This window comes from Channa argus, chromosome 1 (genome assembly GCF_033026475.1).
Source record: "Channa argus isolate prfri chromosome 1, Channa argus male v1.0, whole genome shotgun sequence".
Lineage (NCBI taxonomy): Eukaryota > Metazoa > Chordata > Actinopteri > Anabantiformes > Channidae > Channa > Channa argus.
The window spans coordinates 22,716,023-22,742,284 of NC_090197.1; the positions used below are offsets into that span (position 1 = coordinate 22,716,023).

The window sequence follows — 26,262 nt, forward strand, 5'->3', positions numbered from 1 at the left end:
AAGACTAATACCTTGGAATAAGGTAGTGAAGTTTACTGAAGTCACTGGCACTTTGGCTTGGTACATATTGCATTTAAGCTTCATAAGGTTCCTTTATCTACAATTGTATAAAATATTGTGTCACCACATCTTTTAAATGTATTGCTGGTTTACTAAAGGAGGCCACAGTTCACCTGACTGACATATAGCACTGCTAAATAAAGCTTTCTAAATGCACGTATACACAAGGGCGTGCACAGGATGTTCATCTCATGCAATTTATATGTTGTACATTACAACATCCTAACAATGTAGAACACGTCTGTGTACACAACTAGTACAAATACAGGTGCGTCTGTGTTGGCAGTGTTTCTGATATGTGTTGGTCATGTCTGAACCACTGACAGAGTTAAAACATTATGATCCAAGGCCTTGGATCATATTTTTGTCATATTTCAACACATCTATCGGTTTGAGTTAATGTAAAAGTATTAGTTTTCCAGTTTTATTCAAAAGCAAACTGAAATTTGAACAGGATTTCAAGAATAATTGCAGAAGACAATGTACATTCATGTGCATTTCCTTCGCTACAGGTGAACTTAAGAAGAGTTTGATCTTTTGTGTTGTTGTTGTGTTGCACTCAGTCTTGGTGTCTTGGTTCTATATAAGAAAAGAGGCCTTTTACTTGTCTTATATCCAACTATCCATGTTCAGGCTTTATCAAAACTGTGGTACTGATGTAAAACAGAGACTATAGTATGTGTGACTAAATATTTGTAAATATTTTTGGTGAGATCATTTGGGAGTAGTATTTCTAGCTGCTGCAACCATTAGAAGTGGGGAAAAAATACATGTTCAAGCAAGATGTTACTGAGGAAAGTCAGACGGGCAAACAGCATATCAAGGCTCATAACTGCTGCATTATTTTGCTGAATTGAAAGCTGGTGTAAAGAAACTCAATAATGCATGTTTTTAACTTTTTAACTAGAACATATTTTTAGTCTCTGAATGATGCTGACTTACCAGATACGGTTTGAACCCTGTCTCTGTTTCTGTTTACACAATAAAACAACATGCTGCTGCTGTTATGTGATTTTACTGGTGCGTAACCTCTGCACCCGTGGTGTCTTCATGTATCGGGAGGCGTGGTGTGTCCACAGAGACAGAGGAATCATACCTGACAGCAGCCATTCAACCATTTAAAAACCACTATACTGGAATGAACTGTGAAATCTAACTGCTCCAATCACTAATATGAATCTACACCTGAAGTCACCCATGTTCTCATCAATGTTAAATCCTGTGACTGTGGTTTTATTAGTCTGACTTTAGGGGGGGCTGATAGGAAGCTCAAATCAAAGATAAGATGACAAATGAGAGATAACAAGATGGGACCTTGAGGTAGCCTTTGGAAATGAACCAATCGCACCCTCTTGGCAAAATAGCCTGTAATCCAGGACACTGCAGGGGCATCCACCTGCATCGCCCACAGCTTATCCCTCTACATGATGGCAGTATCTTGTTAAAGGCACAGGGAAAAACGAAGAAATGATCTTTGCAGTGCTATCAGAGTGATCTAAATGAAAAGAAGAGCTGTGGAGCGGCTGGGGGACAGCTTGGAAGGCAAACTAAAGAGGTGGTCCAGGAGAAATGCACCACTGGTCCCTAGTCACTTAGTGGACTTACATAAACTCAAATAATTAGTGTTAAGCTCACAAAGCAAAGCCTCTGACTGAAATATTATCATCTAGATTTCTTCATCTGATTAGCTTACAGTAATTAGAAAATGCGACTCAATAAAATCCCCACATTTCTTCCTGTCTTTTAATGCTCAATAAGATAAGACTACGCCTTATTACTTTTCACAATTGCATATTTCCCCATGTAAAATTAACAAAAAATAATGAAACTCTTTGTGTAATAAAACTTTGCAGTACTGAAAACAAAAATAAGGAAAAACAAAGAAGAGGGAGCCCTGGGAAAGCTGGTTTTAATGTCTGTCTTCCCAGTCCTTTAGTTCAATTACAAAAACACATTAGAGAACCTAGTCAGTGGATTAGAAATAACACTGATCTCACAGATTCCCACTAATCCAATACTGTAAAACAATAAGACTACCTGCCACAATGAAGGTGTCTGATATCTAGTTTCACAGAGCACTCTTGTATTTTTGTCACATTTGTTCTGGTTGCAATATATGCATATGAATTTAGTTCAGCTTTCTGTTAGACCATGGAAATATTTTTAAAAAAAATCTAATAAATAACATTTTTTATTTCATGTATTACTGTTGCTGGTTCTGGTTTTGATGGATTGTCCACTGGACATTCACTCTGCTATTTTTATGCACTGGGTTCATTTTTGCCAGAACAACTTGTGTCTCAGTGTTACGTTACACCAAGACATAGACACACTGACAAAGTTGAACTTGTCAAGCTATTGTTGGCAATTAAACAAGGTGATCTGTAGAAATGAGTGACTCAAATGAAAATAACACTACAAAAATGTATAATTAGCATCCTTTACCACAGTCGTTACCACATACTAGTACATAATAATTCCCTACCCTATCAGGCAGGTCTATGTCATCCTGACCAGGATATGACCAGAGGATTCCGCTGAATTCATTTTTAATCTGTGAATGAGCCGAAATAAAAATTGCGAAATGCTAAATGTTCAGGCAGTGAAAAGCCAATGTCTTTAGTCTAAGAGGATTTGTCAGAGAAAACAAAACGCACTGTTCTCCTTAATCTCAAAACTCTGATGTGTGAACTGTTGCAATTCAAGTAAATCAACAGCAAGAACAAAGGTGAGCCTTCTCTGGTGAAACTGCTCATATCATGTCAATAACCAGTCCAGAAAATCTTGCGGTAACAACACATGACAAAGAGTCACTCGGCACTCTAGCCAAGCAGTGCTCTGAGTTATCTGCTAACATACACAGTGTGACAGCGGTAACATACTAAGCAACTATAAGGCTTAATTAGCACTAAACATGAAGTGCAGCTGATCTTAATGGAGACGGGACTCATTTTGCAGGTATTTAGTGGTAAATTCAAAATTTGGACTGAAAGCAAAATAACGTACAAGTCCTCCTGAGGTGAACAAGAATATCTGTAACAATTTTATTATCACACTGCCTCAATGTAAGGAAAACAGAAACACTTAATGACCATCAAGTAACTCTGAATGAATCAATGATCGGCGAGTGCTGCAAAGTGACTTACCAGTGAGCCACTTTAGCCCACGTGGAGTGGATGAATGTTTCTGCCTACGCTTTTCTCTCCTTTCACACAAATTTCTTAAATCCACCACTTAACTCAGATAGAGTACTTTGCATAAATGTCAAACCAAAAGTCAAATAAATGTATTTCATGCTGTAGCACAAGAAAATGTGCAAACAGAACATTTTTTATGGCTCAGCTTTGGGACTGTGGGTACAGGCTACAGGATACATTTTCACCCATTTGATTTCTCCAGAGGTTTTTTTTTTTCTTTTGGCAGATACATCTCTCATAAGATGGGGGATCAGGACAGAGCAGACATCTAAATGTAGCATGTGTTGAAGACCACTGTGCTTTTTACAGGGCCCAGTCTAAGATTCACCTTTCGTTATTGCTCTGACGAACATATGTTGTTACTCATTTACATTTAACTGTCAAAGCGCAAAGCACACAACAGTGACAAGGCTTTAATACTGTGCATTTTTTCCTCTAAATGAATTCCCGTTTTCTTTTTTACTCTTTGAACTTTTGCTTAAAAAGCTGTCATGCTGTTCTGTATCCTGCACTGATTAAAGATGACAACAGTGATGTTAATAATTAAGAAACTTAATGAATCATGAATATTCAAAGCTGGATTCCTAATAGCTGTATTGTATTGTTAGTAAAAGTAATGATAAACTGTCTAAGTAGCTCCATACACCTGACACCCTGACTGGCTACACTTTAATCCAAATTCACAAATCTATAGCAATTAACATTTTTAAACATGCAAACAGACACATTGACTCACTAGAGCTCTCTAGAAAAACTAACGTATAGGGCCCCTCTTGATCCCAAATCTGCCCACTTTGTGCTTTATATAAATTCAGGTACCCAGCCAGTGCAGCTGAATACACATGGCAGCTTTGTTATAGACTGCCTCCAGCCCCAGAAATGAACTAATACTACTGTGAATACCACCTGCCCACAGTTTTGCAAATTGTCGATTTTGATAAACTACACATTCGTAATAACACGAATAATGTAATTTTTTCTCCATCCTTTTATAGAGCCACACAGCAAACAAGACTAAAAATACAAAATAGTTAACAAACTATGAGTGTGCCCTTAAGCATTTGTATTGACATTTCTTATACAGCAACAGACTATTAACTTTACCAATTTTTTGGATTAACTCTACTTAAGGTGAGCTAAGACTGGATACGTTGAGGGGTTGTTGTACAGATGTTAACATATTACAGGCAGCAGTTTGTTACTATCATACAGTTATAGAATAATGATGTTCATAGTCTCACATTATACCACGCAGGTTTGTATCTTGATACAATGACTATGTCCAGCAGAGTAACTGTCTTAGTTGAAGACTTTGGTTTGCAGTTTATTTATTTTACCTCTTGAATCCTGTCCTCCAGATAAATGTAGAGCACCGAGTGGGAAGTGATTTTGATTCGTCACTGTTTGCTGTGCCTGAAGGGGGTGCTATTTTGCATACATCTTACATAACCTGCCTTTGAGCTCATATGAGGAATTGCTGGGGATTTTTTTCCAGCTGCAAAATATCAGCTTGAAGTGCAGGCCTTATCCTCTGGAGAAGATAGTTTTAATATTTAGCAGGCAATGTAATTCTTTTTTTCAGAAAACTCTATTTGCCCTGCCATACCTTCCTGGAGCTCATATATTCTGAGGAAACATGTCCCTCAGTGTAGTCTAAATAGGTAGGGTGCTTTGAGGGCGCTTCAAAGGTTTTTGGGGGGGGGGCTCTGAAGATTTCAACTAGAACCCTCTGAGCTTGTTCTCCAGTTGTTTGATGAATAGCTTGCCTTTCTGCTTACCTTTCCTCTCACATTAACTTTTAATACACCTCCAAAAGGCATCGGAAATACTTTTTAAATATATAGTTAAAGTGTATTATAGGTTTTCAGCTTTAAGCTGAATCAGTTTCACAGCGATGCTTGCTGATGTATGTCAGGTCCGTAAAATGTGTACCTCCACTGTGTTTTAGATCCTTCTCAGAGATCCTGTCCACCTAAAATATTGACCACACTTTTGTACTGCTGCACTACTACTGTATTTTATATTAGGAACGAGCCAGAAATGGTGTGGAATTTGATGCAACACTGAGAACACTGGGTTAATGTGAGTTTACAGCACATTCCTGTCACATGTACAGTATGCACAACATAACCTCATTTATTGCATCCACTGACATTTCAAGCCATGCCCATCCAATACCACTCATAAATAAGTAGTCCTAAGAACCAGGGAGCATATGGCAGGTTTGATTATACTTAAAATACCAGTGATTGAATAAAAACAGCAGTGTGTCTCAGTATCGCTAAGGCCTAGGAACAAGTGAGTGATACGGATGGATGCAATGGATGTAGGGATGGTTTTGTCATACTAAATCCTTCTATATGAGTTTGTTTAATGTTTTGTAAAATCATAGAGGTTGAATATTTAGTGATGTTTTTGCTGTTGCATAAAAATCTGAATTCTCTGTGTTTACTGAGATGATTAGGAGCTTCTAACACTGAACAGTATCTAAGTTATTAATTGTGATATAATAGATTTAAAAATTGGAAGTTCCCCTGATGAAACACAAGATCTTAAACTAAGTTGATACTTGTGTTTTAGAAATTTAAAATGACAAACCAACAATATATTTTTCCTACCAACATGTATTTGTCTGTATCCCCGAAGCCTGGTCACCAGTGAGTCAAAGCTGTGCATTTTGTTGATGTTTTTATTGAAACTAACATTATGTTCAGCTTTGTAACTTCATTTCAGCTTAGAAAGTGGTTTTCTATGTTGTTTTTGTATCAGTATATGGTCACAAATTATGGCAAATATACTATAGTTAATGCATACCCACTGGACTGTATGGTTATAAAGGACACACTTCTTCTTGGTTTGGCATTAAGCATTGGTACTGGGTATCCAATATAATGAAGGTAGTACAGCCTACATTACATTATATGTTGTCTTTGTGAGGAAAGAACAAACTACTGTATATGATAGTTACTAAAATGGGACAAAAGCATGCTAAATATTCTGTAAAACACTTTTAAACAACTGTTTCTCTGTGTTTGTATCTTAACGGTGACAGAGAGGTAGATATGCTTCTCAATATTCATGGTATACAATTACTCTGAATGGACACATTTACAGAGGAATAAAATCATTTGTACTCTAGTAGGGAGGAGACGTTATATTGTACTATTTAAAATTGGCATAAGGATGCATTTTTTCCCATAATCTCCCCAGGAAGACATTTATAGTGCGGCACAAATAGTTAAGTAACAAATGAACTAAAAGGTACAGTGTCCTCTGTCTCTCCTTCGCACATTTGACCAATCAGAGCGTAACATGGGGAAAATGTTGGATCATTGGTCACAGAAAACTGTCGACAGAGACACTTACTACACAGTGTGGGAAAAGTGCATTTACATTTATGTGAGGTTCTGACGCCATCCGGCTATACAACATGCATTTTCTCCCTTTCCCTTATGACAGTTTGTCACATGGTTTAATGGAGTCATTTGTTCATTCAGCTTAGGGGTCACATACACGTATATGATTCTAGATTGTTTTTGACAATGGCCATATGGGAAATTCAATCACTGCACTGCTGTGGCTCACTACAAGAGAGTCAACCAAAGATTCTGACTTGGTAGAAACCTGATTGTCAAAAAGCCCTCTTATTGATCAATAAATCATGTGTTGTTCGTTGAGATGTTGGGTTAAGAGGTGAGCGCAGAAGCTTATGATTTTATGCATGAGTCTGATTTTCTTGTCACACTATTTCTATTAGGGATGTGCTGATCCAGTTGTTTTGGCCCTGATACCAATTCTATTGTGTTATTATTGGAATCTGCCAATACTGATTTTAATATTTACATTTAGCAATTCTACTGTAAAAGTTAATTAAAATGAGTCTGACACATTTAATTTGTTTGGCTTAATCAAAAACAGTATTTTCAGAAACTACTTTATCCAAATACTGGAGCTCCTGGATGGCATAATTATATTAAGTCATAACCATATGTTAGTCATCACAATACATGTGGTATACCATAAAAAAGTCAATCCGCCTCATGTCATGTTTAAATGGGTGTATATGGTTCAGGAGAGGAAGGTGAGGATTCTTTAAGCAAACTTCTACCAAGTGGTGATTTTCGTTTTGATGGCTTTAGTCACCTGCTAATATCCACAAAATAATAAGTCTCCACAGTCCTTTGATGCACACAGGAGGAAACGGGAGAAATCAAATAAGTTAATTCACATTTGCAGATAGCAATGTGAAATTGTCAGGGGGGGATACAGGAGATCACTAGCAACCAGTGATAAGGGAAAACTCAATAAAGGCGGCATTATCCTTTAAGCTGATTACTAGCCTCTATGAAATGGTTTCACCTAATCTGACAGAGATTGTATGTTTACTTGAATTACGAGAACGTTATACGTGTGATTCACATCTTTATTGATCCACAAAAGTTATTTTTTTCCATTTCTAAGCACTCAGGCTATTTGATTAACTAGAGGTGAGGATCTGTCTGTTTCATTTCCCTCACTCTGTGTTCTCTTCTGCAGCTTAGCTTTGATAAGCAACATCTGTGACACGAGCTTCACAGACAAATTTAGCTGTTTGATCAATGAAAATGAAAACTACACAGTTTGAAAGCCACACAGGCACTAGTTTGCGCTTCTATTTGTTAGAAATGAGATGAAGTCTGTCACGCTGTGAACCTCAGCAGGTGAGGCCAACACAGCGGGGAATCAAAGGTGTAGAAACACCACCTGCTGCAGACTCACTCCCTCACTGGTCTTTGTAAAGTTCTAGAGTGAAAACCAAATTTCCACTATTGTCCACATTTTGGCTGTATAGCACCTGCAATATACAAATATGGCGATTTCAAATTCTATAGCTGTTACAGTAGGCTTGAAGTTCAAATAATTCAAATACGTTATTGTTATTTATATACATTTTTTTCCAGGAAAAAGTGACATAATAAATACTGTAAGTGACAACTAATAAATAATGACCCAAACATATGGGAGCAGCTAATACATTACACAGGATTATAACAGTGTAAAAATTAATAATCTTATATCTCTGTCAGTATTTCCATACAGTGGTCACGTCATATTTGCCTTAAGGAGCTTTAAATCCCCCCTGATCACACTCAAATTATCTTGGTGACCGGGCAATATGCAAATTAGTAGTAGTAGTAAAATTCTTTTACTAAAGCTGGTGTCGGCCTTTAATACCAGGAGTTCCCAAACTTTTTCATGCCAAGGCCTACCAAATGGCATTAGTTTCAATTAGCCAGGGCCCCACCTTCTGCAAAATGTTTTAAATAACCATTCATAACACTACGGCAAGCAAATCATGATTATATTATATTCAAATTCTTATTGGCAGGCAAAGACCATTATTAGCTCAACACTGACAGTTTATGTGATGACTGATTTTTGAGCAGGCACACAGAAAGATGGTCATGGCAAATAACATTTTGATATATTATATGTTATTATAAATATTACAGCGTGTTTATAGCAATGCACAAAAAAATCGGACTTTAAAATCCGATGGCCCATTGAAAATGTGGTAATATTTTCACGTGAACATAAAATAACAAGTAATTTTGAGGATTTATAAACACAATTTTAAAACTGTGAAACTCTGCTCTATTACTGGGTGAGAAATCCCCATTGCACTGACAGTGTCAACTCTTGCACTAAATGTCAGATCTCGAGTTTAATCTCTTCTACTAAAACACAAATTCAAATGACATTCAGGTGAGTGTGATCAGATCATCAGAGGCTTGTTCAAATAAATCACACTGCTAAAACTGTATATGTAAATGTATCTGTACCTCACATTGCTATCAATTTATAATACAAGCAATACAGTATATACATTATAGAAGAATTAATAAGATAGAAAGCACAAGGATGTTGAGGTGCAGTATGTGAAGATCCTGGCTTAATGTATTGCTGTTTCCCAGTAACTTTAGTAATTATAAAATACTACAGTGTGAGATTATCCCCCACATGTACAATTGATAGTGGTGTTGAATATCTCCTGTAGGAGAAAATTCAAAAAATACTATACACAAAGCTGATTTTAAATTTACATTTCCTAATTTTCTATAACACAACAAAATTACAGGATGTACTTTGCAGGCTGTAATAAAAGACATTAGAAGGGTCCTAAATCCTCTAATTAAAACTATGACTTCAAATTTTAAATATGCAATTTTTAAAAAGGCTAGGATTGAAGATGGAAATTAGAAGATTTCTAAATCCATTAACACAGCCTGAAAATGCAACAAAAGCTGTAATCACAGGCTGAAGGTAATACAGCAGCAGGATCTTGCCAAGATCATGTGGTTCCCCTGAGATAAATGACTGTGCAGAACGAAGCTCATCAGAGAAGCAGAGAGGCCAGCAGCAATATTAAAAACTGCAGTAGGTTCTATGAGCAAGAGTTTCCCATTCCATAGATATAAGAGCTCATTTGCATGTTTGCAGGGTTTCCGAGCTGTATGGTTAGGTGGCCAGACAGACACCCGTTTCCTCTAAAAATAACATCCAGTTCATATTAATTATGCAAGAAGATGCACTCAGTGTCTCTAAATTATGTGGAAATGTGTTTTAAGGTCAGATAAACCTGAAGTTTCAACTTTCTGCTCACAATTCTGAAAGATTTCATGGTGGCAAAGATGCCCTTCATTTGAACAACCACAGGAGCCGATGTTACTATATGTAACTTTTTTAAAATATTGATTTTATCAGAAATGTGTTTCATAATTTATGTTAAAGAGGTCATGTCAACGCCTCCCATGGAGTCAATTTCTTTGAACAGCGCTGGCATCAGAGAGAATTACAGAGAATTACAATTTCTGCTTGTGTCAAGCATTGTGGGGTGAAGCAGTTGGTTGAAGAGCACAGCAGAGTTGTGAGAGGGAAGGTTTGGCAGAGCAAAATAGATTTGTTTTCTGCTTCGAGTGCCACTGCATACTGTTTGAAAGTAGTATTTAATTTAAAGGTAGTACTAATAATGGATATGTTAAATTGCATACATTTGATTTAAAAGAAATTAAAAGTAAAACATTTTTTAAAAGTTAAAACTTTAAATCATAAAGTGATTAAGTTTCTTGAGGTTGTCCCTGTTATTTAAACCTGTCAGTCTGAGAAAATTCCACTTCTAAGTAAACTTCTAAGTAACATTTCTTGTTGAAAGACAAGAATTACTCACACTTAGTCTAGTAGTTATATTTATTGAAAAGTTGTATACTTATTAAGTATTAATCTTAGATGTAAAACAATGTTAACATAGCCAAATTTTAGCTATCAATCCTGGGGGCCTTGATTCAGCTTTAATGGAAAAGACAAGATGTGTTTAAGACATACGTCTGTATTTGGGGAACTTAGTTTTAGAGAACCAGATGAAATGATAACGTAGCTCTGAGTAAAGGCTGACAGCTGGAGGAAACAGCTAGTCTGTCTCTCTCTATAGGTGACAAAATTTGCCAGCCAGCAGCTCTTAAGTTTTCAAATTAAGTGCCCAATCAGACAGGATGTGCTTTAAGTTTAGAAAACAGAAAGTGCTTTGCACGGGCTTTTTATATGTTGAGAGGTTTCATCAGACAGAAAGCTTTTTAGCTGCTTTTCCTTTACCTTTCCTTTACTAGGCAACCATTAAATGAATGCCCTTAACTTAATTTAGAGTCATTCCTCCAAACATCTGCAAAGTGGACAGGTGGATGCTACCTGCTCTGGCTCTGGCTGAGAGGCTGAATGATGTGGTTACATGAGAAATAAAGGGGAGAGATCATGGGGAGTAAGCCAGCTGGATCAGGAGAGCTGCCTTGGTAATCTGCTGTCATTCTTGAGAATCTAAATTCATCTGATTGGACAATGAAAAAAAAAAAAGCAGGTGACATTGGGCACTTTTTTTGCTTAGAGTTGAACTTTATTCAGCTGGATGCATCTAAGGCCACGCTGCAAAAGCAGCACTCTCATTCTTAACATGTTGTGCCGTTTTAAAAACCTGTGCAAACACCAAAGTATAAAATCATGTTGTGGTTTTAAATATGAGTAACCACTTGTAACCACTTTATCTTTCAGCCAGCCAAGATATTACCGTTTGTTGTTTGCCCAGGATAAAGAAATAAAATAATTACTGCTGAGCAAATTTACAGTTGTCAGTTTAGCTGGCAAAACCTACTCCCCGTTATTAAGACACTGTTGGGTAATTACTAATGTGAATCCCAATTTAAATTGTGGTTTTGGAAATTTAAAAATTCTAATCCAAATTTGAAAGTAGATACAATTAATGGTTCATTCCTAGGGAATGTGTTCTTCCATCAGGCTAGGTTTGTCATTTTATTTTAAACACAATGAAAGCACGCAAGGACGCAGACACCAATCATACTACATAGCTGAGCAGTGTGTCATCTGTAGACACTTCATTGCCTTCTAATAAGCCTTGGAACAAAGTCATGGAATAGTAACTGTATAAATGAATGAGCAACAAGTGAATGATTACATGAAGGTACTTATGTATTGCAAAGTAATGAGGTGTAAATAAACCCCAGTCACCAATAAATAGTCTATAACTGTAAAGACAGTGGTATTCTTCATGTGCACTGGTGCTGTATTGTGCTACAAGGCTATGGTCTGGGTAAAAGGGAAGATAAATGGCTCCAAATACAAATATATTTTCTGGGGAAAAATCAGCTGCCCTCTGGAACAAAACAACAATGCTCAAGTCAAAGGGGAGTTTAATTTTTCAACTTGACAGCACACCAAAGCACCAAGCAAAATCCACCACCGACCACCAGCCTTTACCCTGGACTTTTACATTTGTACAATCTATGTGGATCAATCCAACAAGGAGTGTACATAGAGAAATCTCTCTCAAGAGAGTAACCACGGACAATTCCTACAATGAGATGTACACAAATGAGGTGAGGTGACACAAATGTATGAAAAAGGTTAAGAACTTTCTTTTTCTTCTTTCAGTGCATTATCAGGAATTAGCTGCTTCTATTTCTTTTCTTTTGCTTGTTACGTCAGCATGTCTAAGTATAAATGGAAACAGGAAGTTTGATTTAATATGCCCTTCATTTCAGCCTTCAAGCCAAGAAAAAAAAGTCTGTAGACTTCTAATATTCATGGTATATCCAAACAGAAGCCGGCCAGGTGTACTTTCAGTACTAATTACAGAATTACTGAAGACAGCAATTATTCATAACCATTATAGAAGCCAACTAGTGTGTGGTGCTGCAGTCTGATGTGTTGCAAGGACTGTCTAAAGCAACTATAAACAATATGTTTATATTAAAAAGAAGTCAATGACTATGTGCATATTGCAGAACATTTTAGCATCTTTTAGCTCATTGTTTTGCTTTTACAGTCTGCAACTTTACTGCTGTCCTCAGTGCCATTTTAGAATTTAAAATTGTTCTTGTGAAAAAGCCCTAAAATGCCCACTGCGTGTTACAGTAGCAGACCAGCATCAAACTTCATTCGTTAGCAGCTAAGTGGTGTAAATATTAGTAGTGAAGCTTTTTTGCGATTAAACAGCTGGATTTTTCCCATAGGAGTTGGTGGAGTGAAACACAGCTAAAAGGGAGAGGTAAACTTTGGACTTGTCTTGACAGTCCTCAGAAACATGATTAAAAACCCCTCTTCTCCAGCTGCAGAATGTTTCTCTGTAGATGGTAAGCACTGGTTTCGAGGTCTGTACGAGCTTTACAGCATTGAACCTGGCAATCTAGCTGTGACAGCAAGACTTCGGGAAGCTCTACACCCTGCTGTCATTTGCATACAGACAGTTTCACACTGTAAATGTCTTTTAAACGACAAACTGTTGCTTTTATAGTGTTAAGTTACTTTTTAAACAAACAGCTAGAACAAGTTCATGTACAGCAGTAAATAGCTGTACTCTTTTAAACTTCACTTAGAAAACATAGGATTTTGTTTCTTTGGCACGGCTCAAAAATCTCATTTTTACTCCCCTAGTCTTACTTATATTCAAATAAGTGGCTCATTATGAGGCCAAATCAAAAGTTTGTCCTATCTCAGATATTCTAAGTGCTATCTTATGAGTTAGGAAGAAAGCAGTGTTTGCATCTCTCCTGCTCATTATTCCTAGAGTGACCTCTATAGTTATACTCTGTAACCCTGCGGGTCCAGCCGAGGAGAAGTCCCCATCACAGAACATAGCTGCTGTTTTCCATAGCGTGTTTAATTAATAAACTGTTATTAATGATGGTAGCAGTGGAGCATTAGGGGGAGTAATGACTATACTGTCAGTAATTATAGCAGTGATAGACCTGTTTATTATGATTAGTCTGTATAAACCAGTGATCTACAGTTTGGTATATTTTCCAAAGCTTGTCTATATTTTTAATTGTCAGCTATGAATGATTGTTGATGCTGAACTGCTGATTAAAAACAAGCTGTAGCTGAAAAATGACTCATTTTGAGTCATTTTCTCTTGGGTGATGTCTACTGTACATGCTGTATTTGTAGATTGAAATCAGAAAGCACATGTTGTCGAGGCTCCCAGCCAAAGACAACAGTTCCTGGAAAACTAAATGACAACAACAACAAATCACAGAGATCCAGTATATCCTCTGCTCTGCAATGTTAACAGTATCTGTCTAAAGTTACTAACAGTGCAGTTCCAAAGCACTTTAAATCACTACTGTCTGCACTGCTCATCAAGATATAGTGCATTGTCTAAATCCGCTTTACATTTCAAATTCCCTTTGTGATCGGAATACAAAGAGATTACACATTTGGAAATTAGTGCAAACTTTGGATGCTGGAGCAGCTAGACAAAACAAGCCTATTGACTCTGTGGTGCAAACAGACAAAGGTCTTTTGTCTTTTGGACCACAGTGATGCAAGGCACATTTTATCGGAGGTCTGTTTGTGTCACACACAGGGCACACCTGGTTGGCCTTTTAAAAGAACAAAACAATTTGATTGCTGTGGCCATGGACCAGTTAGTCAAGATTTATGATGAACATAGGTGAATTTTCTCCTACAGGAGATGCTAAACACCACTATCAATTGTACATGTGGGGGATAATCTCAGACTATTCACATTATTCAGTGAGGTCCTGGTGATAGTTTCTAATTCATTGTGAAAAGCAGCTGCACTTCCTCTTGAATAAATCGCTGCCTTTTCTCCACAGTTCCCAGCTCAGTGCTGTAACTCTACTGTGGATTATGGTTTCGGGTGAAAATCTTTTGCTTGAGTTGGTTTTAACAGATGTCCTTCTCTTTGAAAGGCCAAAACAGACCTAACCATATCGTTCTGCCTATGTGCTTATAGACAGATGCTGAAACAAACCTTTGTTCACATTCACAGCTAAACTAATTTTCCCCACATAACACAGGTAAACAAACCTGCACAGGCTGTGCAGAGGGCTGATGTGTTGCCACCTTGCAGCCCCTGAGGTATTAGAAATGTGAAACAAAGAGGTGTGATGTATGACTGTGTCTGTGTATCAAAAGATTACACTAATTTCTCTAAACCCTTTTTTCATTCCAGCTTCAAAAGGCTTGCTTAGCTACATAGCATGAAATAACCTTTCACTGTTGTTTTTGCAGCGCCACCATTTTGCCAAACTTGACCAGCATATGTCTCACACACACACATCAGTGTCTTTTCTTCCTTTTTTCTTTCACTCTGCCTCTCTCTCTCTGTTTCTCTTGCTGTCTGTCTTCTTTTAACAGGCCATACCCACTTAATGCCAAGGCCGACGGTTTTGCTGGGAGCACCTGGTGAGTTAGAGGCTAGGCCAGGTGGTACACAGCTTTGACTGCCAATTAGAGCGGTGACCATGTGAGAGCTGCCCGAGATAACTTCTAATTAACAATGGACCTCTGAGGCATAACAATTAGCCTTTCTTTCAAAGTAACCCACAGAATGGATGCGTGTCAAGCCCACTGACAAAATCATTTTTCCTTTTCAGCTCCCAAATAATACCCTGATAAAGACAAACAAAGCACTGAGAAAGAAATGCAAAAAGTAATCCTGAGCAAAGCTTTGCAGAGTGAGAGTGTATGCAGAGCATACATATAGTGAGTTTCAATTTAAGTAAAGAATGTTGGAATTTCTCCTGACAAGGTCGTATGTGCTGCAGGCCTGTCAACGTGACTAAGAACAGAGAAAAAGGTAAAAAAGATGCTTTATATTGATGATGACACTGAGGGAGCGATGCACACAGTCAACCTAACTGATTGCACCAGAAAACCATCAGGACAGTGAGGACGCAATTTGTGAGGAACAACTCAGGTTGACAACAAAACAATAAAATAATAATTAAAAAAAAACAATGGAGGGCTCTCTAAAGGATGTAATATGAAGTATGGTCATGCAGCAGCCAGGAAAACATCTGCTGCATCCTACAGTATGGTTTTACATTATGCATCCATCCCGCGTGGAATGCAGCAGCTGTGGGTTCCTTTCCTCTGTTTCTCTGAAGGCACCTGCCAATAAGCATTATCAAAAAGAAGTCTCAGATAAAAGCCACGCAGTAATTTGACAAGGCTAATTGCAGGAGTGATGTGTAGTCTCGATGTTGCTGATTACGCTTGGGGAAAGATTACGGCACCAATCACAAAACACCTTTCTTTGTTGTGGTTTATGTGAGATTGTCATTTCCCAATCATGTGATACGCAGTAGAACAAACGCAAAGATCCAAGTGTAAGAAGTCTACTCATGTTAGAAAATAAAGAGAGAGAGAAAAAAAAAGAGTGTTGTTGAGGTGTTTCTTGGAAAATAGCCAGTACTGTTAAGTGGAAACAGAGGGCAAATCAAAAAAGCAGGGAGAAGTCCAACGGGAATACTGTGAAGGAAAAAAAGACATTGTGTGACCAAGCTGAGAGGCGTGAACAAAAGACACTAGCTATTAGTGAAATATACTTGTACACGCTGCAGACACATGCAGAACGCCACCCAAGGGGCAGGAAACATTTTTGGTATAGCTGCTTCAGCCTTGGTCCTAGACCACGCAGTAAAGCCATGTACTAAAAGGGTCTGATTGGGTCTGTGGTGAGACCATGGGGATTCCTCTGTCTGGAGTCTGAATGCCAGTGCTGAATAACTGATTACAGTAAAGCCTACGCTGACTTAACTCAGCCTTCGCTCCACAGCAGCTCAAGTCTAGAGGAAAAAACCTGGCAGGAGAAATCTTAAAAACTGGAAGTTGGATCGTTAGAGAAATTTGCAGAAACTTTGAATGAGATGTTAGGTGCCCTTGTGGAACGCTATAGGTTTCTGTGCGGCGTGGCACGCTTTGAAGTGGAAACAGCAGCACGACTGCGACTGCAGTTTCATCACTACTTTCCCTTGCAGCATGTCTTCATCTGGCTGGCAGCTGGTGAGAGTTGCAATGATTCACGGTGACTCATTGCTTCTTCTATGCTCCATTGTTAAAGGGAGCCCTCAAAGGACTTCCGCTCAAAGGAATCACACCAATCTTTTAAATTACAACGTATATTGAAGGCAGACTGAAGTGCACATTATCAGGATGATACACATTTCTCTCAAAATAGCTTCTCTAGCATATATTGTGCAATAACTACCAATTGCTTATGACAACTACAATTTCCAGATGTAATTGGGTTCCTTGATAATAGATGTCAGCAAAGCAGCCAATCTCCATCTCTGCCACCCTCCTCTCTGAATGCTGCAGAGCTGTCCCCCCAAGGTCACGCAACCCAGTCTGATTGGAGATATGATGAGGAAGTGGCTGAGCTAATGTATTCTACTTGCTTATTATTTATAATGGCAAGGAAAGGTTTCAGTGCAAAATTAACCGGACGGATACACCTTCAATGGCAAATGACTTGGCATCTCATGCAAAATACACAACAGAAGGAAGAGTCAGAGAACTCATAACCCATAAACAAGGAGGTAACTCACACTGAGATATCAGGCTGACAATGAAACACAAAGTGTTTCATGTTTACAACACGTTTAAATGACATCTGTCAGAGGAACATGTTGTTTTACTTAATGAAGCTGCAAACAGGACATCAGGCACCTTATATCCACTATGTCTGAACATCTGCTGTATATTCAACAGTTTGTGGCTTGGGCCACAGCTGAACACAATGGAGAGCATATAGTTTAAAGTGAAAGGTGAGCAGTGCAGGAGTCTGCCAGCAGCCCCTCCACCAAAGAATGTAAAGGCAAGAAGTAAGAAAGGAAGAAAGTACAAAAATGCAGATACTGGGCTGCTGGCTGATAGAAAACATACACAAGTACACACAAGCATCCTCATGTAATCATTGGCATTAGAAAATAGTAAGTCTTCTATTCTTAAAAGCAACTTAAAAGACAATAAAAGCGTGCTGCTGATTTGTGTAGGTGCAAGTAATCGTGTGGATTTTGGCAGCAGAAAGTTTACAGTGCAACACCTGGTCGCTACACTTTAAGACTTTAAGCCTGAATGTGCGCCGCTCTCTTTAAGGTGCTCAGATTAACAGCTATATTTGGAAAAGAAGGTGACTCTAACGTGGAGTACAGGGTTAAAAACATGCCTTGTGTTTTCATACTCACTGAAAGTCGAGTCCGGTCTGCGAGTGAAGTCCCGTTATTTCTCTGCGTTGTGGCAGCAGCAGCAGCAGCAGCAGCCGCGGCGGCTCCACGATGAACGAAAGGAGAGAAGCAAAACCCAGTCACAGCTGAAGGGTCCAATTTAAGGGGGAAACAAGCCCTAAACTGGCAACCTCACCCCGCTGTCTCTTTGAATATGAAAACACCAGGAGGAGGTTAACTCTCTCTCCTCAAGGAACAAGCACATCCATGCGTTTTTGTTTTTTTTTTGTTTAATTTTTTCTGCGGAGGAGGAAGAGGAGGAGAAGGAGGATGTGAACAGTTTTCACGCGTACACGGTTAGTCGCTCACAGGCAATGAGAGAAGCATGCATTTCAAATCCTGAGCGCTGACCATGAGGGGCACAACGCTGCTACGCCCCTCAGCATCCTCACTTACACACACACGCACGCACGCGCGCGCGTAAGGAGTTTTTGGCATGCCTGACCAGGTCCTGCTGTTTGCTGCAGGAATGAACAATAGCTTCTACACTAAAAAGAATTAACCAACATTCATGGACCACCTTATATCACATCTTAAACTCCAATTGTAGTGGTTTTGCATTATTAAACCCAAACTGGGAATAATTATATTTTATTACAAGATTTCATTCATAAAATCTAATATTCTACAAGCCACATATAATATCCCTGTATTATTGCCAAGGGTAAAACTTTAGACTAAGCCATAAGATGTCTACTGTATTTTGGTACTTTTTTGCTTTTAAATTTGCATACTGGCTAGAGGTCGTTTCCATGTGTGCAGCAGACTAATAGGATAATAGAGGTGATGGGTAGCTTAACTGCAGAGAGTCTAAGCAGAGCGAAGTCATCCCAGGCTATAGCTCACTCAGCCATAATAGACTCAGGCCTGCAGAGACCTGTTGGTCAGATTCATGCCCTTGGCCAGGTGACTGCCCCTGAGGTGAAGAATCAAGTGCATTTATTTAGTATGTGGTTGCTCAATGAAAACTGTCATCATTTAAAAAGAAATGCCTCTAAGTAGCCTATCCAAAATAATTTTTTCTTTACACAATGAATGTCAACCGTCAAATCCATCTGTTGTTTATAATGCTGTAATGGACAATGTATGCTGCCCATGGTCAACAGGTGTCAGAACAGTATTTTTAAATATAGCAATATTTTTAAAAAAATGCCCATTTCAAATAGTGCAAATACTATAAATCTAATGTTGAAACCGGGAAATCTTATTTTGAATTTGATGCCAGTTTCAAAAAGGTTGAACAAAAGAATACAAAACCTCTCACAATTGATGAAGTGATTTGGCAACAGGTCAGTGTCATGACTGGATATAAAAACATCTTTTAGAATCAAGGATGGGGTGGGTGGGGTTCATCACTCAGCAAAAAAGCTGATTACACCTTCTACAGTACCATAATAATAAAGCATGCAAGAAACAAGAACAAAAAACAGGGAATCACGATCTTCAAGCCCTCAGGAGCCACCGCATTAAAAGCAGGAATGATTTTCTAGTGGAGATCACTGTATGGGCTTAGGATCATCTCTGAGATGTATTGTCAGGGATGCAGTCTCCAGGTCTGTCATGTTGTCTGATGAGTCAAAATGCTGTATAGAAAATTACAGCACATACAGTTCTGTATCCTCCATGATAAAAAAGTAGAAAGACCATCAGACTTGCTGTGAGAGCACAGTTCAAAAGCCAACATAAGCCATCAGATAAGCATTTTTGGGAGGGTGTTTGTTTCAACAACAGTGCGACACAGTGCCAAATCACCTTTTGCACACAGTACAATAGCATGAAAGAGCTTACATGTAAATGTCTCAAGTCCAGACTTTGTCACACTCTGAGAAAATTTGGCATGTTATGAATCAAAAATATGACAATTTAGGATTTAAACTGAAAGCAGCTGAAATCCCATCTCCAGTTGATCAGGTCCCAAATGGCAACATACATTGTAAAAAGTCAGAATGTCTTAAATTTTTTAGGATATGTTGCTAGCATCAAATTCAAAATGAGCAAATCATAATCAATCATATCAGTTTCAAGATTTGACACGTCCTTAGGCTTGATGAGAGTAGCAAACCATTTTGCATTCTCTTCTTATTTACATTTTACACACTGTCCCAACTTTCCTGGAAATGGGGTTTGTAGTTGTGTGTTTTGTGATCTATGATTACGATTACGGGGACGGTGTCCGTGAAATCGATTTGCAAAGAAACGAGGAGAGTTTTTACAGAATGACTTTCTCTATATAAGTGACTCAAACGGTGCATAAAGAGAGAAGGCCAGCATGCTGTAGAGTACATAGCACAAAGATGAGTTAGTGATGTCAAGTATGTAACAAATCTTGTCATAGTCATAATCTGACTTTCTAAGACACTGTGCTGGTGCATTCAGGTTTAAGTTTCAGCAATCAAGAACCAGTCAGAAAGTGGCAGCTACTATACCACTTGTTCTGGCTTCCCAAGAGAAATAAGACTTATTTCTGAAATAAAAGTCTGTTTCAGTCCTTGTTACTTCACAGCTTGAGACATTCATCAAGCCATTCAGCAAGATATTTGTAGCAATATTTTCTGAATGGACAAGATTGGTTGGTAATTTAAATTGATTACCATATAAAGACGATTTAGATGAAAATGACAGTACATTAAGCTGAAAGGTGCCTAATAAAGAGCTTCGCTGGATCTTACATCAGTGTAACTTTTGTGCATGCAGCTTGTCATGAGGCCCTGGACCCTGGAGGGCCCTAAAAGCTTCTGTTTGCATGCAGATAAGTTAATGATTTGAGAGAACATTTTTTTCTCTGGTTGAGATTTGCATGCTGTCTTAGGTTCAACAGATGGGTGGGCACTTGGCTGGATGGGGACTTGACAGGCCAGCTGAACATACAGGCAGGAGTGATGACTGCTGGCAGTGTGTAGTATATGTGTGTGTGTGTGTGTGTGTGCGTGTTTGTGTGTGTGTGTGTTTGTAGGGCTGGTGGGAATGGAGTGTGTGAGAGTGTGTGGGGAGGTTCAGACAACATGGTTAAAGTGGGAGCAGGATAGTGGAAATATTGCTTGATTTGGAGTGATGCCCCACCCCCCTGCCCCCCCCGTTGCCATGGTGCTTTACACCAGGTGCAGGAGCCTGGGTAAGTGAAAAAATTAGAGGATCTAAATAATCGGCAATGATTGCATTTCTATTCTTATATTACTAACAAAAATAAAATAAAGGGAGACTTTAACAGCCCTGTGCTATTTTTAGTTTTTAAGAAAACACAAACTTTTATAATTTTAGGTACAATTTGAAAACAATTAAAATTGATTTTGAATTTGCTTAGCTTATTTCATACTCATTTCGCTCAACCCTATTTTTCCTTCCTTTAGCTATAATAAAGATTATTATTACTCTTCAAAACAATTGTTCTGTTATTTAAAAAACTGTGAAATGCTGACTTCCCCAGCAGAATGTGAGCAGTCACAGGCATATTTTATCGGCTGTTGCTAGTTACCAGCCTAATAAGACAAATGATAGCACCGTGAATTGATTGAAAACACTTGCTTTTCAAAGGTTCAATTTAAGAATAAGATCACGTAAACAGGGGTTTAAATATGCACTAGGCAGCTGCCTGCAGGATATTGTGCTGAAAGACTGAGCTACATCATCGTGTCCCAATGCAGGAAAGCAGTTAATCCCAGTGCACATTAGGAGGATTTTCAAATCTTAACATATTTTTAAAAAATGGGAGACCACACAAATAAAAACACGGATAACTTAAAAAAATTATAATTTAATAATCTAATCATCCTTTGCATCCTTTAATGATCTTTGTGAAAGAGCATTTGCAGTGTCTGAGTGTATAGCGTGTACATTCTCATAGATGTTGTAGCTATTTTATGTTTCAGGAATCAAATCATGTAGGCTGTGGACTAAATTAGCTTAGTGCTGCTGGAGTAATAATGTTCCCATTTTAAGGAGAAATGGACAGAGTCGCGACTTTTGGTAATTTTGGGGGGTTTTCTCCAACTAATCCGGTTCCCTCCTAATGTTCAAAGACGTTGCATGTTAAGTACAGGTGACTCTAACTTGGCCATAGGTGTGAAGGTGAGTGTGAATCATTGTCTGTCTGTTTGTTGGCCCTTAGATAGACTGGAGACCTGCCTAGGGTGGACCCTGCCTCTTGCTCTGTGGCAGCTGGGATAGGTTCCACTCCCCCGTCACCCTAAACATGATAAGCAGTTACACATAATGGATAGGTGGATAAGCATAAATCCGTTCCAGCATTTGGAACCTCTCAATACATGATAGAGTTTTTAAGACAGTTAACACAACAAAACCGAAGTCCAATATAGATTTAAATGGATATTGTTGTGGTGATAGTAGATGTAAACTTATACTTGATGTCCCATTTTGGACTTTTGGGAATTGAGTTTTTGAAAAGACTAAAACAAACACAAACAAAACAACAACAGAACTCCAGCCGAACTCTTTGAATGCTGAGAACTACTGTCTCAGCAGCATGTGAAAAAATCCAAATCTTGACAGGCCTGCTAGGTATAGTTGCTCAGCACTATTCAACCATCAACTACAACTTTATATATAAAGTAGAATTGCTTTGATGGTTAGTTTTTGTAAAGTTTTAGGAATTTAGATTATAGATTATCTGGTTCATCCTCCAATTGTCAGCCTCTGCAGATTTATTTTTCTATGGCATGCCTTTGTCCCCAGGTCATGAAAGTCTCATGTAGGGGATAATGTCACCAATCAATACAGTGAGCATTAACAATTCTCTCCAAATGGTAGCCTGGAGATGTTCAATTAACAGTGAATGAAAGATAGATGTAGTACCTTGTAACGAGTTTCATTTTTTATTGCATTCATCACTTGTGAATTAGGCTGCGTGTTTACCAGGGAAACAGTAGCTACAGCTTGCAGTCAGTATTTTCCTTGTTTTTCTTTACTATTACACATCATAGATTACAAGCCAGGACAATCTTTTTAGTCAAGTCTAAAGTCACTAATCAGTATAAAAGTGTCCCAAGGCACAGGAATAAATCAGATCTACAATATATTGGTATTGCAATACCTTTTGGGTATGTGGCTTTGGCTTGTGATTCCAGTCCTAAGCAAAGCTGGATACATGTACTGTGTATATAAAGAATATTGGAAAGAAAAAAGAGATGAAGGTACAAGGAATGCAATCATTTTTTTTTTTCACGCCAGCACTTTTTCCATGTCTGAAGTTAGCACAGTGTCTGGCAGGTTAAATTAAGCATACATTAATTAATTTCAAAATCTGGGGCTGAAATTTTGCTTCACATGGGTTTTGAACATCCCCGGAGTGGATAGATGGTTTGTGTACACTATGAGAGAATGATTACAGATGGAAAATAAAAATTACCACCTCCACTGAGGCAGTATTAATATATAAAATGACACAAGGGACACTAGAATAAAAGACTCTCACAAGAATGTGTGTCTGAGATTTTTTTTTTTTACATAGACTAGGAGATGCATGCTGGGCTTCAGCTGTAGTATCTGTGCACCAAATAGCAATATCTCCCAGCATGAGGCATACAGCCCTCTGGCAATATCCTTCTCACATAGAGCCAAGGTCACTTGGCTAACTACAGTATCTCATCTCACAATGCAAAAGGATTACCAGTTTGTTGGGCTAGTCTCTGGTGAAAAGCCTCCTTACTATCGCTCTTCTTCAACAGACTCTCTATCATGAAGGGCTGTCGGCTCTGAGGTTACAAGCCCTTTGTTATTCAGTGTGGAATGTGTTGCTCTCATTCTCACAGTTTTCCACACGCACACCTAATCACACCTGTGTAAAAATGGAGCGGGATGTGTTTTGGCACCTCTCCACCTCCTCCCACTCATTCTTTCTCTCCCTCACTTCTCCAACAGTCTACATGCAACTGTAGGCCACTGAATTCATATTGATTCCTTCCTCTCAGAAGTTTATGCTTAAGTGCTTAAGTTTCCCTTCCAGTGCAGTCAAATAAAATAATCAGTCTTGGAGCAGGAATAATAAACATGCTCGCCGAGGAAAAAAACCCACAAGGCAACCTTTTTCACAGATTACTGTGGAGCCAAGTAAAGCTTTGTTGTCATGACAGTGCTACATTTCATCAGTGATCCAGGGAGAAAAAGTCTCAGATTACTGAGCAAAACTTTCAGAGTTTGGGCTCAGTCAGCCTTGCAGTAGCAAAATGCTCAGGATTTGTGGATACTGTAACAAATAAATTAAAGTTTATGTCATGTAATTAATTGTGTTGTTGGCATGTAGCTGTTTTGTAGCCCTGCAGCCGTGGGCAATTAGGATTAGATGATGTGAAATACAGAAATCTGAATGATGCCTCTACCAATTCAGCAGCGGCTCCACATGAGAGCGGGAACCTCAGGAGTATTTTATAGAGCAGATTATCAATTCACTGTTGCCAGGAGAAAAACTATATCTCCACTGGGAGTTGCCGTTATTTCAAATCTTTGTCCAATTATATTATGCTTGCAGGGCCAGTGTGTGTGTGTGTGTGTGTGTGTGTGTACATGCAGAGACACGCAGGTTGATTGGGCAGACTTAAGAGGAGGACACTGAGTACTAGGGATATAATCAAAAGTAGTAAGTGTTTGCACTCAGTAAAAGTAGTTGGAGAGCTGCATGGCTTCTGAGAAGAGACGAGAAGCTGGGTCTTGGAGGGTGGTGATGGAATCTGTCTTGTTGATGGAAAAGTCATAATCAAAAGCATTAAGAGCACAGGGCGTGAGGACAAAAACATAGTCTGTCGAGTCCATCAAAAACTGCAGTTGTATCTTTGTGTCTTCTCATGAAAAGTGAATCAGAGGTACCTTCGATTTTTGTCTCGGAGTAGAATTTGTGCCTTAAGTTCTTTATTGTCGAATTGTGAAAGTGCCTAAGCATTGAATCACAGCGTGGGCACCAGATGGGAGACTGGCGTGGTTTGACACTTGCCATGTCTCAGCCTCTCTGAGTTCAAATTGATGGTGCAGTATTGTTATACTAGAGAGCCCTGTTCATGGAAACATTACACAGATTTATTTGAAAGCAATGTTGAAAAGAAAGTCTAAAAATCCTCCTAACTAATGCACCAAGGCTGCAGTGTATTAGGGGGTACGAAATGTGATGTTTGCTTTCAGGATGGACTGAAAGTAAAGAGTGTGGCTTCAATAAACCTAAAGGAGAGCATCAATCAAAAGAGGAACATAAATGTACTCACTGTTTGATTGTTTCATGATTGTATGAGAGGGTGGTGGTAGCACTAAAGCCAGGCTCCTGAAATTTTCCAAAAGGAAAAGGCTTAATCTTAAAGGAAGCACACCTGAGATTGGAGAGAAAGAAAAACATCTACAGCCATGCAGTTTACCCAAACAGCAGTTTAATATCTGCTAACAACTGCTAAATACAAAGTACAGCTGAGGACAAATTCAATTGTTTTACACATAGGTAGTCATACTTCTATGATGATGCTGAGGAAAAATTAGAGAATTATCAAGTGCAGTTTATTCTCTTTGCATTGCGAATGTCACCGTCATATGTCGGTCTAGCGCAAACTGAGGGTTTAATCAAGACCATTACGACCAGCTTTTGTCGCTAGACCTAGTATGGCTAAATGACAGTTTTGAAGTAATGGCCCAAATTACAGGATGAAGTAACTTTCTTCAGAAAGGGGATGTTTGGGGGGATTTAAATTTCTTGTTGACACTGGAAACAGCAATTGGCAAAACAATTTTCAGTCTCAATTTTAAACCTCTATAGACTGGTGTCAAAACCTTTTTTTTTTTTTTTGTTGAGTGGGTCCAGGTACAGACAACAGGAATAAATAAAGCTTATAAAATGGTAAAGGGAGGTGAGTACAAGGCATGGACAGGAGGAATTAAGTGACCACTGGTAACGGGGCAGAACTCTAATAAAGCATAGTTCATTACTAGACAGGGCAAACACAAGGGCATGGTCCAGGAGACAGGCGTAGATCGATGCACAAAAGCAGAAAAACAGTGTAGGGGAGCGGGCCAAAGGGCAAAGGGCAATACCCGGTAATTCAAACATTTCAGGAAAGACTTTTTTGAACTCTGCACAAGGACACAGGGATGAATTGGAAGTTTGTGTGTCTTGCACATTTATCAAAAACAGGTACTTACCAGAGGAAAAAAGACAAGGAAAAGCTCTAAAGCTGGGATATGGAAAACAACCTGGACAAGGGGGTCTTGGGACATTCATGAAAAAACTGAAAAGAGAGAAAAACTGAACAAGAGAGACATAGAACTGTGACCGTATGCCATATATTACATTACCATGCTGCACTACTGTACATTTTGGAATTGCACCTGCTCCTATAGTAAAAAGTCCCCCGGCCTAAACTATGTTGTTTGTCCTTACATCCTCATGGACAGTGGAAGGCTAGAGAGACATTTTCCACCATTAGCAGCAGGGTCTGTTG

General features: G+C 38.6%; 1 protein-coding gene across 1 annotated transcript in view; it reads right to left on the reverse strand.

Moving 5' to 3' along the window:
• LOC137129102 (CMP-N-acetylneuraminate-beta-galactosamide-alpha-2,3-sialyltransferase 1-like) overlaps window positions 1-18,168 on the reverse strand; it is a 57,823-nt gene extending 39,655 nt beyond the window's left edge. Inside the window, exon 1 of the mRNA XM_067507960.1 lies at window positions 17,798-18,168. The gene's annotated coding sequence lies outside the window, so the exon portion shown is untranslated. The remainder of the gene's footprint in view (window positions 1-17,797) is intronic.
• Between the last annotated feature and the right edge of the window lie 8,094 nt (window positions 18,169-26,262).